This window comes from Chaetodon trifascialis, chromosome 21 (assembly GCF_039877785.1).
Source record: "Chaetodon trifascialis isolate fChaTrf1 chromosome 21, fChaTrf1.hap1, whole genome shotgun sequence".
NCBI classification, from domain to species: Eukaryota; Metazoa; Chordata; class Actinopteri; order Chaetodontiformes; family Chaetodontidae; genus Chaetodon; species Chaetodon trifascialis.
The window spans coordinates 20260095-20274849 of record NC_092076.1 but is presented as its reverse complement, the minus strand read 5'-3'; the positions used below and the strand labels follow the sequence as shown (position 1 = coordinate 20274849).

At 44.3% G+C, this 14755-nt stretch overlaps 1 protein-coding gene across 1 annotated transcript in view; it reads left to right on the top strand.

The window, feature by feature from the left end:
* Positions 1-14755, top strand: part of adgra1a (adhesion G protein-coupled receptor A1a) — a 339338-nt gene that overhangs the window by 49278 nt on the left and 275305 nt on the right. The gene's annotated exons all lie outside the window — the stretch shown is intronic.

Here is a 14755-nt window from a genome sequence, read left to right as displayed (position 1 = left end):
ATAGTATGTTTGTCTCTGCTTCTGCTTTCTCTCTGCGCCTGACATTATTATGTTTTGATTGAGCATTATGCAAACTGCCATCATAAGCACTTGAAATGAGACACTACCATAGAGCTGACAATCCAACTGATTGTGATCATAAATACAGTAAATAGGCAATGTAAATGATGTAAACATATAAAAATTAAAAAAAAAATGTTAGAACTGGTTGCCCATATATAGGTAAACTGAATGTTGGACACACTGAGCAACTCACCACAAGGTCTGTATTTTAATTGTTCAGGGGCTCATTTATAAAACTCTGCAGAGAATAAAAAACATTTTAGTTTATAAAAACTTACCTATGCCTGGCAGTGTCTAATTTCCTTTTATAAATCCAAAACCAACTTTGAATTGGCGGAACATCCACAAGCCCAACACACCACCTAGTTCACCCCCATAATTACCTATTAATTGTTAAAAAATATCCTTAATATTGACGTTCATATAAAGGTCATTGATAATCCCAATGTAGGCTATGTCCATGCAAAAAATGTCAGAATACTAAGAAGAGAAATTTCTCAGACTGTGAAATTGAGACGCCATAGCCCTGGCATTATGAACAAAGGGAATTTGTTGAGTGGCAACATGTTGTAGCTGCTGTCAATGCTGCCAGCTCTGACAGCTGAAACATGTCGGAGGTGAAGGAGTATTCCGACGTTGAAGTTAATGCATCACTCTGCACAGGCAAATTATAAGTGCCACAGGTGGGAGCACGGGAACACCGAAGCTCTCGCCCGTTGATTAAGGGGTGGCATTAATTGCCTGGGAAGCATCAGTTGCCAGTGTGGTAACAGAGAGTCAGGGTGACACAGACATGGCTAAAGATGAGACCATAGGTGAACCAGGTAAACAACCCAATTCTTTGTGTATAGTGCACCAAACCTAATCAAGATTTCACATTTGTTTTCATGTTAAAAGGCACTGAAAACTTTGTAAGATTTTAGAAGTTATCAACTTTTTAATAAAGGGATATGTATTCACTTTTTGATCATGGTTATCACTCAGTATGCGATTGGAGATGAGGAGATGGCAGAAGATGACTGAGTGTCACATCCTAGCATCCCGAGTGCATCCTGTGCCACATGTCGGCACCAGTGCTGCATCCTGAATGATGCCGTGTTACAGGCGTGATGTTGGGATTGCAGTTCTCCTCCCTCCTTTTCCTTTTGTATTATGTTCCCCTTCCTCTGTGTCTCCTGTCTGTCTCTCCCTGTCTGTAATTGTGTGTGTGTGTGTGTGTGTGTGTGTGTGTGTGTGTGTGTGTGTGTGTGTGTGTGTGTGTGTGTGTGTGTGTGTTTGTGTGTGTGTTTATTTGCATACAACTGGTAGGGTGTGGCTGGCAGGTCTGCCCCCTCTGCTTGCCACACCTCCTCCTCTCCTGATCATACAATCACCCACCTGCAGCCACAGTATTTGAACACCAGTCCTGCACCTAGAATTCCTCAAATTGTCTGTTAATCCAGGTGGCAACAACTGAGAGTCCCCTTCATGCTTTTGTATTTTTGTGTGTGCTTTTGTCTGCTTGCCTGCAAGTCTGACTCCTGTCTTTTTACATGCCTCAGGGTCATACCCACAGACTGCTCCAGCTGCACCCTGCAAGTTTGTCTGTTGTGAGTAATCTGGATTTGGACTCATTATCTGCTTGTTCGCTCTCAGCGCATTCACCTACAATAGTGCAAGATCATCTGGACTCCTCTGTTGTACATTTTGAACATTTAATAAATCATTATTTAACTCTTACCTGCCTCTATATCTGATTTCAGCATTTGCATCCAGTGTCTCTAGAGCAAATCATAACAGAACAATTCGACCAGTATAGACCCAGCTGTGTCAGACATAGAAATTAAGAACCTTAAGTAAGCCCTGTGTCATCAAGGAAAACTGCTAGGACAACAATGACAATGACTGGATACAATCTGTGAATAGTCACATTATGATCCAGAAAAGAGGCCACACCCCTGTACCTTATTTTTTCAGAAATTAACCCCTGCTGAGTGTAATTACTATATGGGAGCTCCTGGCTGTAAAGATGGTTTTGGAGGAGGGATGTCACTGGCCTGATCTGGACAGACCACAAGAACTTCTCCTCCATAAAATTAGCAAAGAGACTATGTTCTTCAGTTGGCTCAACTTCACCTTCACCCACCATCCTGGGTCCAGAAATGTCAGGCCTAATGACAGTACAATGCTGACAAGACCAGTGCAAACCCTGTCACCATCATCCCCGCATCCTGTGTGGTGGCTGCAGTAACCTGGGAGATGGAGCCCATTGTCAGGGAAGCCCAGCGGCTTCAGCCTGGTCCAGCTAATAGCCCTCTAACCATTTGTTTGTTCCTGAGTCCGTTTCCAGGTTCTGCAGTGAGTCCACATGTCCCATTTTGCCTGTCACCCTGGAATCAACTGCACCCTCAGGCTGACATTTCTGGTGGCCTAGGATGGAGGCTGCCCCCTGTGGGTCTGTGCGTCTTTGCTTGCTCTGTCTCTGCCCAGGGAAAATCATCTCACCAGGCTCCAGCGGGACTTCTGAGCCCTCTGCCTGTTGCTGGCTGCCTATGGTCACATACCACTTCAAACTTCATCATGGTTTTGCCTCCATCCCAAGGCAACACAGTCATTCTCACTATTGTCAACCATTTTGTCGCTTTACCCAAACTCCCTTCTGCCAAAAAGACGGCTGATCACTTGGTTTGCCATGTTTTGTGTCTCCATGGTAGTTTCAGGCAGAGGCCATCAGTTCATGTCTCAGGTTTGGAAGGAGTTCTGTCAGGTTTTGGGGCATCAGTTATTCTCTCCTCTGACTTCCACCTGACAAAGCAACAGCCAGACGGAGAGGCCCACTCAGGGCCTGAAATCCACATTCAGAAGTGTCACAGCCTCTAATCCCCTTCATGGTCCATCCATCTCCCCTGGATTGAGAATGTACACAATTCCCTCACTAGTTCTGCCACAGGTGTCTTCCCTTTTGAGGCTTTTGAGGGGGATATGTCTCTCGCTCCCCGCCTGTGATTACTAATCATACAATCAACCCATCTGCAACCACAGTATTTAAACAATGGTTCTGCACTTGGTATTCATCAAATTCAAGCATTAATATATGTGGTAACAACTGAGACTCCAATTCATGCTTTTGTGCGCCCTTTTGTCTGCAATTCTTACTCCTGTCTTTTTTTGTGCCTCGGGTTCATACCTAGTCCAGCAATAGTGTTGGATCATCTGAACTCTTCTGTTGTACATTCTGAACATTTATTAAATCATTGTTTAAGTACAGCATTTGGGTCCAGTTTCTCTAGAGTGAGTCATAACACAAGAATGGATACATTTGTAACAACTGACAACATCACTGGTAGAATTTAGAGAAATAACCACAGTTTTGTCTGAAATGTATTCCACTCTTGAAGAACTCATGGAAAAACAAAAATGTTGTATCATGCAGGGTAGCTTACCCATTATTTCACAGATCATGCATGACATCCACGTGCAGTTGCAGAGCAGTAGCAATTGGCTGATGGATGAGGGTCAGGGCCATTGGACAAATTGAAGGGGGTTGGGCGAGTACATCACCCTATGTTTTGCAATACAGAACATGACCTGACAAAGTCTGTGGCAGACTTTTGTTGGGTGGTGCCATCTTCTGCATCCAGGTATCACTATCAACCTTTCAAAAGCCCAGGGTCACACCCAGCTGAAGCTTACCATCTACTTAGATAACATTCTGATCTTCTCCAGGACCCTGACTGAGCATGTTCTCCATGTGCAGATGGTGCTGCAGTGGTTACTGGAGAACTCTCTCTATGTTAAGGGGGAGAAGTGTGAATTCCATGCCCCCTCAGTCTCCTTCTTAGGATACATCATCTTGCCCAGCAACATCCAGATGTACCCGGCTAAGGTCTCTGTTGTCACCTCCTGGCCAGTGCCCAATAACCGGAAGGAGCTCTGGAGAATCTTGGGATCCGCCAATTTCTATCGTCCCTTCAATTGAAACGACAGCACCATCACTGCCCCAGCCGTGACCTCCTCCAAGATCGCATTGCAGTGGTCATCAGAAGCCAACTGAACCTTCCAAGTCTTCACATCCAGTTTCATGTCTGCCCCTATCCTCACCATCCCTGAACCTGATTGCCAGTTTGTGGTCGAAGTAGACGCCTCTGATGTGGGGGTGGGTGCTGTCCTGTCACAGAGGTCAGCCAAGGACCAGAAGCTCCACCCCTGCATCCTCTTCTTGTGGCTGCTCTCCCCAGCAGAAAGAAATTACAACTTTGGGAACCGAGAATTGATGGCAGTGAAGTTGGTGCTTAAGGAGTGAAGACACTGGCTGGAAGGCACTAAGGTTTCCTTTCAATAATGGACAGACCATAAGAACCTGGAGTACATCCACACAGCACAGATACTGAACTCCAGGAAAGCCGGGTGGTCCCTATCGTCCGGCTCCCGCAACATCAAGCCCGATGCCCTCTCCAGGCTGCACTTGGGGGGAAGAGATGACGCCAGAACTCCCAGCAGCCTGTCTCATCGCGCTGGTCATATGGGGAATAGAGGATAGAGTAAAGGCCACCACAGAGAACCAGCTGGGCCCCAGTACCTGTCTCCCTGACTGGTTGTAAGTTCCCCCTGTGCTGAGGATCGGATGTATTCCAGTGGTCAGACACCTCTCAGCTGTCATGTCACCCAGGTATCCAGAGGACCTGTGACGCTATTCACCAGCGCTTCTGGTGGTTGATGCTTGAGGAGGACATCAAGGGGTTCGTGAGAGCCTGCCAGGTATACAGCCAGAACAAACCCTCACACCAGGCCTCCACTAGACTCACCCGCTTCCTGTTACATGGCACCTCTGGTTACACATCTCCATGGACTTTGTTACCAGCGTTCCCCCCTTTTGAGGTAACACTGTGGTGTTGACATTGGTGAATAGATTTAGTAAAATGGCTCACTTTGTCCCTCTCTGCCAAGGAAATGGTGGAACCCATTTTTCATCACATCTTCCACCTCTTTCTAGCCTCCTCTCTTCCCCTCACAGGAGCAGGAGGGATCCTGTTTCTCTGCACAAGCCTTCATCCATCAATGTATACACACATGGACCTAAGCCTGTCTATTCCTCCTTTGCTCCACCCAACACTATTCCACCTGGGCCAATCAGTGCTGATCCCCAGCACTCCAGTACCAGCTGGGTCAAGAGTCTGGTTATCCAAACAGGACCTCCCCCTCGCCCCGGTCGGCCCCTTCAGCATCTCCAGAACCATCAACCTGGCAGCAGTGAGGTTGAACCCGCCCTGATCCATGAAGACCAACCCCACATTTCATGTATTAAAAATTAAGCCCCTGCAGGAGAGCCAGCCTACACCATAAGATGACTCATCCCCTCCGCCATCGGGGTCAGGGTATACAGTACCTGGTTGATTAGGAGGGGTATGGCCCAGAGGAGAGACCCTGAACTCATCAGACTTTTCTACCGAGACCACCCAGAGCAGCCCTCCATGTCAAGACACCACACTCATAGGAATTCAGAGACTGCTGTTAGCGAGGAGTTGGACCAGGAGATCACCGGTTCATTATCCCGGGACCACAAGGTAGAGTAGGAGGCCATGCTGTTGGAGGAATCCTGACGTGCCCTGTGCCTCCGTCTTCAGCCCGAAGCCTCTGTCGGCCAGTCGCTGTGATCCAGCGTCTCCTGAAGCAGCTGATTGAAAGATCATATCACCTGCTGGGTGAACTTAAAGGGCTAATTTCTTCTCCGGGGTTTGATTTGCTCCAGCTGTAGCCTCTCTGTAGCTTCCGGTTGACAGTCTTCCCCGGCTCTACTGCAATTGGGATCATCAACTGCCTGTCACACCGGCTGGCACACTCCATGGTGGAAGGTGCCTGACTGTGATGTTGCTGTATTGCCTTTCCTCTGCGCTCTGTGGGTTGCGGAATGGGGTCAGGAGCCAGCGCTTCAGGGGATAGCTACTGTTACCTGCAGGAATGGCAAGTTGGTTAAGCAGTCAGTAACACACAAATGTGACCCGCCACAAGACAACCAGCAACAAGTTGGCCCAGCACAAGTTGTGTAGACAAAGAAAAATCGATTTTTTTTAAAAAAATAAGTGATTTTCAGTTTTTTGCAGTTTTTTTGCCCATTTCTACACTGACCCCCACTACTGCAGCGCACCCGCAGTGGAAGCACCGAAGGCGGTGCGTGGGGAAGCGGAGGCGGGAAAAGCGCAGGGGTATCTGGGCTAGGCTAGCAGCGAATCCACAAAAGCCGGCTATACCATCTATCGCACTCGCCAATGTAAGCTCCTTGGACAACAAACTGGACTATATACACCTTCTGAGATCAACCCAGCAGACTGTGAGAGAGTGCTGTGTTTTCGTTTTTATGGAAACATGGCTCAATAACAGCATATCGGACTCCGCCACCCAGTTGGACCGGCTAACATGCTACCGAGCAGACGGAGCCCTCATTGAAGGAGGTTAGACCTGCGACGGCGGGGTCTGTGTTTATATCAGGGCTGCTTGGTGTCAAGACACTGTGGTGATTTGTAGACACTGTTCACCCCTTGTGGAGTTTATGATCATCAAGTGCTGGCCTCCGTTAATGTCCTGTACATATAGCAGCATTGACAATAGAGTTGACTTGACTTGACTCGTTCAGCTCATTCAGCAACAGACTGATCCATCCCACTGCACCACATAGTGACAGAATTTATTTCATTTTATTTAATATTAGAAATATGTATCTACATTTGCTCCTTCTAACTCTTAAGTCTATTACCTTTCTTGTTTTTCATTTTTATTCAGGGGCTTTTTGTAGCAAAAGAATTTCAATTTCCATTTGATAACTATTGTTCAAACTACTACAATAGTTTCTGTCCTGTGGGCTAACAGATACCAGATGTCACTGATAGCTAGACCAGTATGGGGTTGGACTATGTAAATGAGATGCAATGAGCAGCACTGTGTTACCTGGCTCCCCTAGGTGAGAATCTTTCAGACTGGATTTCTCACTAAGCTAGTTTGCAGAGTGCCTACATTCAAATGCCACATCTTCTTCAAGTATTTTTAGATTTCCATGTGTTAGACATCGTTGGAAAGCTTACAAACGACACTTTCAGAATAGGTAAATAACCCAAAATGTCCCTGGGAGACTTGTTGCTGGTTTTCTCATGGCTGGTCACAAATACATGCATTAAAAGTCATTGGAGGCAAAGTCTGCTCCCTACACTGCTGTGTCTCAGTATAATGAATCATGGATTGAGCTATACCATCACTTGAAAGACATGAAAGATGGAGTGAATGCAAAGCAAGGCAGGGAGCTTAAGGAGAACCGTATAAGGGTTAATAATGGACTCAACCTCAAAAGGACCAACAAAATTGGTAGACATTTTCTGAAATCCCCTTCAAGCACAAGATTTATGAAATTAAAGCTATGCCTTATGACCAAATGTGTAGCTGGCAGAGGAACAGAGCAGAGCAGTTCTGGCTTGTTTCCAAACCCTGACACTTACCAACTACCTGATTACTGATTATGGACCTGATTACTGACTACCTGACAGACAGGCCGCAGTTTGTCCACCTGGGCAACATTCTGTCTGAGACTGTGGAAAGTAGTACAGGAGCACCACAGGGGACTGTTCTGTCTCCCTTTCTCTTCACCTTGTACACCTCAGACTTTCAGTACAACTCTTCATGGTGCCACCTACAGAAGTTTTCGGATGACTCAATGGTGTTGGGGTGTATACAGGATGGACGAAAGGAGGAATACAGAGCAGTGGTGGACAATTTTGTGGAATGGTCTACTAGAAATCACATGCTGCTTAACGTGGCCAAGACCAAGGAGATGGTTATTGATTTCAGAAGGAACAGGATGACCACACAATCACTGTGTATTCTGATGGAGAATGTCACAGTGGTGAAGAATTACAAAAACCTCGGAGAGCACCTTGACAACAGACTGAACTGGAAAACTAACAGCAATGCTGTTAGCAATGCATTTTTCCTCCTCTTAATGCTGGGGATGAGTAGACTCTATTTCCTGAGGAGGCTTAGATCATTCAATGTATACAGCAAGATGTTGATCTTTTACCAGTCTGTCTGAAACTGCACAAATTTTTTGCTGTAAATCTTTGAATTTCACAGATTCTCTACTTATTAAAACTTACCAGCACACCTGTGCACCTGCACAAAGGGCATCTCACAATCCTCCAAAAAGTTTTTTTTTTTTTTTTTTTTTTGATGATGAATCTGTTTTTATACAAGTTCTCAGTCTATGAATAATATAACAAGGACACTGGATAAGGGCTGCAAACTACATATTCATTGTTACTGGCCAGAGATAATGCTCAATGTAAACAAAAGCCAAGGGAACAGGACTGTGAAAGAGGACAACTTTGCCAAGCAGGCTGAGGCATATTTGTATAGTGCTTTTATCCAAAGGGCTTTACAATTTTGCCTCTCATTTACTCATTCACAGAAACACACAATGATGGGAGCAAGCTACTATGCAGGGTCCTGGCCTGTCCATCGGGAGCAAATTAGAAGAAGAAGAAGAATCAGAGGGACAATCCCCTTTATTTGTCACTCAACACATGCACACACACGCAATGCACTGGTGAAGTTTTTCCTCCGCCTTTAACCCATCCTGGTAAGTCCTTCCTCCACGGCAGACCAGGAGCGGTGGGCTACCATCCAACTGGCGCCTGGGGACCCGGTTTTCTTCGTTGTCACCATTGGTCAGGTGTTGATCTTCATGCATGTTTTTAGAGGGGGGTTTCATTTTATGGAGGATCCCTCAGGTGAACACAGGGAGAACATGCACACTCCACACAGAAAGGCCCCCTTTTTTCCTCGAGCAGCAGGCACCGAAGGCATGGTGGAGGACACGCCCCCTGCACCCACAGTGGGAATTGAACCCGGGACCTTCTAGCTGTGAGGCGACAGTAGTACCACCGTTCCACCATTTACCAAAGGAAGCTCGTCATTTGCTTAGAGATGTGTTGTATCTTCTTGGTGTAGACAAAGGTAAGTGTGAGCAATAAAAAAATATTCCGCTTAAGTTACAGAGCAGTGTCTGAGAATTGATGACCCCAGAAACAGCAGTTCATAGACTTGAATGCATACTTCTTCAGAGCTAAAGGTTCTTGCTATGTTGAAGTGCTGCTTTATAAAACAATGGTTTTGCATGAAGACAAAAAATATTAGGAAAGCAAGTAAATAACATTAGGAATGTGTGACCGATGCCCTTCATTCCTGTTTCCTTGTTATCTGATAATACCAGCTTAACATCCTTGACACCAAATATAAGTAGAGTAGATGTGGGACCCAGACCCACATCAATGCTGCCAGTATACTCAACATCAGATGCACTTGTTGGATGGTTGAACAGCTTCAGAAACCCCTTTCCCAACTCCTTTCTGACAGGTTCACTGGCTCTCACCTAACATTGATTATTAGACCACCCTCGTTTTCTTCAACTTCTTGTTTATTTTAATGCTTGGTACAACTAAAGGTACATTTGTTTGGACAAATATAATGATAACAACAAAAATAGCTCATAAGAGTTTAATATCTGATGATCTGCTTTTAGGCATTCCATGTGTTCTTTTCTGTCTGTTAGTCACATGATACACACAGGAGTTAGTACTTGATAGCATAACCATTGTTTTCAGTGACTGTAGCCATGCGTCTTGGCATCCTCTCAAACAGCTTCTGACATTGTTCTGCTGTCACTGCAGCCCATTCCTGTTGCAAAAATTAAATCCAGTCATTCGAGGGAGGAAAAGTGTTTATCAGCTGATGGAAGAAGACTGTTTTCAATTTCAATTCAATTCAATTCAATTCAATTCAATTCAATTCAATTTCAATTTTAATTTTATTTGTATAGCGCCAAATCACAACAGAAGTTGTCTCAGGACACTTTCCATATAGAGCTGGTACAGACCAAGCTCTTTTATCTACAGAAAACTAACAATTCCCCCATGAGCAAGCACTTGGCGACAGTGGCGAGGAAAAACTTCCTTTTAACAGGCAGAAACCTCGGGCAGAACCAGACTCTGGGTGGGCAGCCATCTGCCTCGACCGGTTGGGTGAGAGAGGGAGAGCAAGAGAGGGAGAGTGAGACAGACAGACAGACAGACAGACAGACAGACAGACAGACAGACAGACAGACAGACAGACAGAAATGCAGTCAGAGAGAGAGACAGAGAGAGACAGAGACAGAGAGACAGACATGCAATCACAGTAACAGTGACAGTGGATGTAATAATAGCAGTAGCAGTTGCAGTGGATGTCAGGCAGGGCCAAGGCAGGAGACGCAGCTGAAATCCACAATCCAGATTCAGCCACTGTCCATGGGAACCTGCAAGACGACAAAGCACAGAGACTCCAGGGAAGGAGCTAAGTTAGTAACACGCCGTGGTAGGACATGAGAGCGTGCAGATGGAGAGGGAGAGAAGGACAGAGGAGCTCGGTGTATCTTTGGAGGTCCCCCAACAGTCTAATCCTATGGCAGCATAACTAGGGGCTAGTTCAAGCCTGAGCCAGCCCTAACTATAAGCTTTATCAAAAATTCAATTCAATTCAATATTCCTTAAAAAAGGAAAGTTTTAAGCCTACTCTTAAATGTAGAGACAGTGTCTGCCTCCCGGACAAAGACTGGAAGATGGTTCCACCAAGAGTGGAACAAGAGTAGCCCTGTACGTGACCTGGTTCATTTGCCCTTCACACAATTGCATTTTCCCTGTTTCACCCATACTGAAACAACCCCAGATCATCACCGATCCACCCCCATGCTTTACTGTAGGAGCAAGACAGTCTGGTTTGTAGGCTTCTCCAGGCTTCCTCCTAACCAGTAAGTTGGCTGGAGTGGGCATCAACTCAAAATTGGATTCATCACTGAAGAGAACCTTAGCCCAATCATCAACAGTCCAATCCTTGTGATCCCTCGCAAAGAGTAACTGGGCCTTCCTGTGCCTTTCGTTGATGAAGGGCTTCTTCTATGCCCTGTGTGACTTTAGACCAGCTTCAAGAAGTCGGTTTCGAACTGTCCTTGCTGAACAAGTCACATTTCTCAATAGTGCCCACTCATTTTGAAGGTCTCTGGAGGTCTGACGACGATTCCTGACACAGGAATGGATGGGTGGGATGGATGAGTGCACGTAACTCTCGTGAGGTAGAAAGACGTTTCCTGCCTTGACCAGCTAGCAATTTGGTAGTACCATGTTCAGCTTGCTTTTTCTTGGTGTAATGAACGGCTGTCTTGGAGATCTTCAGTTTTTTGTCTCATGCCAATTTCCAGCAGTGCCAAGATGGCTGCCTTTGTGGCTTCACATAATTTTTTTGTTTGATTCTGAGTTGTGCTATGGCTTGAATGTAAGCGGGAAACCACTCTAGGCCTTTGCATGTGCAGTGCTGCTTATGACATGAAATGGTCTCTATACCCTGGGAATACAATTCAGCTTAAGCATGTCAAATAGGACATAAACTATTATGGAATCAGCTGCATTTTTTTGTCGTGTTCATTGTATTCTTCAGGTAATATATCTTTAGTGGTATCAGGCATTAAAATGAACAAGAAATTGAAGAAAACAAGGGTGGTCTAAACATTTTTTCCATGACTGTACATACAGTGTGTTTTGATGAGTAACAGTAAATGTAAATCTAACTTTTATTTGTTTACAAGAAAACTCTACAGGGCCCCTAAAGCTGGGGTGAGTCATTCTGGAGAAACAGTGTTCCAGCCAATCAGCTATAAATCTGGCATATTATCAAGCATACAAAAAACAAGATCATGTTGTCTATATACAGGACATCTGCAATATTCTAGAAATAGCTAGGTCATATCTTGATACAGTATCAATTCATGAGCTTATAGAACAAATTCCCATGACAACAAAAAAGAGCATGTGCGTCCAGCAGTGACGTGCGGTCAGGTTCATGACTGGTGAGGCACTGACTCCACTGGAGTCAGATGTAAAAATAAATGAACCCAAAATAGAAACGTATATTTCAATTTTGACCTTAATTGAAACATTTAGTTGTTTTAAAAGCTTTCAATTATGCTTTAATCAATTCCACACTGTTCAACAATACGATAGCAAGAAAAATAAAAGAATATTTAATATAAGGTCAAATTAGATTTTTTTTTTTTTGGACTATTTTATTTTCAGTTTTGCAATATTTACAAACATATCAATATACCAACAGTACATACATAACATAAGGTAAGGCATAAAGGGTGAACTTCCTTACCTTAACAAAGAGCCCCCCCCCCAAAAAAAAATTAAAAAAAATTTACAGTTAGTGCACAAGGTCAATACAAACAACTATATTAAGTACTTGGAGTAAGAGATGTACCGATATGGTCTAAATATGGCTGCCAAATTTTCAAAAACGTGTTGTATCATTTCCAGATTTCAGACAATATGTGATTTTTTCCAGGGGAATGCAACTATTCATCTCAAAAGACCACCTGTTAATAAAAAGAGGGGAATCAGATTTCCATGACACTGCAATGCACTTCTTGGCCACACACAGAGCAATCTCCATAAATTTGAGTTATGCATTGTTTAGAGAACCGCGAGTACATGTAAAGTTCCCCAATAAACACAGTTCTGGGTCCAGTGGGATACTAACTCCTGTGATCCTGGTTAAAGTGGAACAGATATCATGCCAGAAAGGCCTCACTTTGGTACAGTGCCAGGTACAATGTAGAAAGGAACCAACTTCAGTGTCATATCTGAAACACATCTCTGACAGGTCAGATTTGAATGAATGTAATTGTTCTGGGGTAAGGTATAATTGATGTAGAATATTATAGTTAAATTAGATTTATTTTTTTGGCTGATCTCTTTTTAATAATCAAAATTGAACACTCACTATCGCCCTCTGCGTAGGAGAACACGTAGCGATGTGCATTGCGCCAATGGAGCTCAGCACTGCCACCTATCAGTGCGGCACGGTACTGTCTGCCTCACCTGGAGCATTCTCACTGCGTATTAATGGCCGATATAAAGAGAGACAGCAATGGGCATGCGCCAGCTGCCTGTGTCAGTCAGTGTGTGTGGTATAGCACCATCAGAAGTGAGGCACAGCTCATTGCTGCCTCACCTCACCCTTCTCCCACGTATTTGAACAGGATATGCGTAAATTTAGCGATTTTGACAAAAGAAATGTTGAAATCATACAGAAAAAAAATTTATAGAACAGTCACGAGCTTAAGTCCGAATTTCCTCCTCTTAATGAATTTATAAACCACAGCAAGTTTTTTTTAATGATATTTGAACAGGTGAGGCACTGCCTCCCCTGCCTCCCCTGACCGCATGTCACTGGTGTCCAGATGCATAACAATGTGACGTAACGGTCTCCCAAGACCACCCACTTTAAAAGCTGACAAAACTCAAAGAAATACCGCAAGCAGCTGCAAAGTCTTTTTGAATTTCCACAACTTTTGAGCAGTTAGATGTGTCAACTCAATTTAAAAAGTTATATTGATTGTTTAATAAAATAATGTTGAAATGACTAGATTTGATTTCTATTTCCATTTATTTTTCACGAGCAAAGCAGTTTCAGGTTTGATTCCTGCATGTGCCTTACTGCCAGACTGCAACTTTTACTCACCTGCTAACAGCCAAATTCAAACATGGATGTCAAGTTGTGACATGTTGGTTTGAAATCCGCAGCTGATGAGTGTTAGAAAGAGAGAGAGTAGGGAGAGGCTGGAGCTGGCACACATCTTCATCTTCATCATGGTTGATACTGTTGAGAGATGACCATGAAACTCATCTGAAACACAGGTTTAAACAGAGACAAACAAACCTCCATAACCTTCCAAAAATGAATAAAAGTTATATTGTAAACCATTAAAATTGCAGTGCTGAAAGAAGTGAACTGAATGAACTTGAAGTGTCAAGTGTACTGTAAGCTCTGAGTGAAGTTGTGAAAGCATGTGAATTGTCATTTGAAGAGTAAAGGTGCTTTCAACCTCTGCATCCCCCATGACCCTCGGCTTCCGGCTACGTCCAATCCTACCAGCCTCTTCATCACAGGCTGCTGCTATCCACCTGGTATAATCTCATCACACAGCTAAATAGAGCAAGTTGTGTGTTAAAACAGAGGAAACTAGTGACACAATTAATATAACAGGTATTGCCAACTATTTTCATTCATGTTGTTTAATGTCCCAGATTGAATAATCAAACTGATGATCAAAGAAAAAGATGTGTAAGTGGTAAACATAGTTACAATTTCAGTTAAAGAATAAAAATAACTTTAAGTTTCACCTTGACTTGTTATGGTCGATTGCAGTTGAAGTCACAGTTAAAGTGTAGCTGATGATAGCACCTGAATTGTTTCATTATATAAGCATCAGCTGGCTCAAGATAAAGATCTACACATGGTCTATGAGAGTTCACATACTTACTACACATTCTCCATCCATCCATTTTCTATGCCGCCTATCCCTTTTGGGGTTGTGGGGGGGCTGGAGCCTATCCCAGCTGTCAACGGGCGAGAGGCGGGGTATGCGAGAGGCGGGGTATGCGAGAGGCGGGGCACACCCTGTTGCCCTGTGATCGCCAGTCGATCACAGGACAACATATACAGACAAACAACCATTCACACTCACACTCACACCTAGAGGCAATTTTAGTCACCAATTAACCTAATGAGCATGTTTTGGGAGGAAGGGGGAGGAAGCCGGAGTACCCGGAGAGAGGAGAACCCACGCATGCACGGGAAG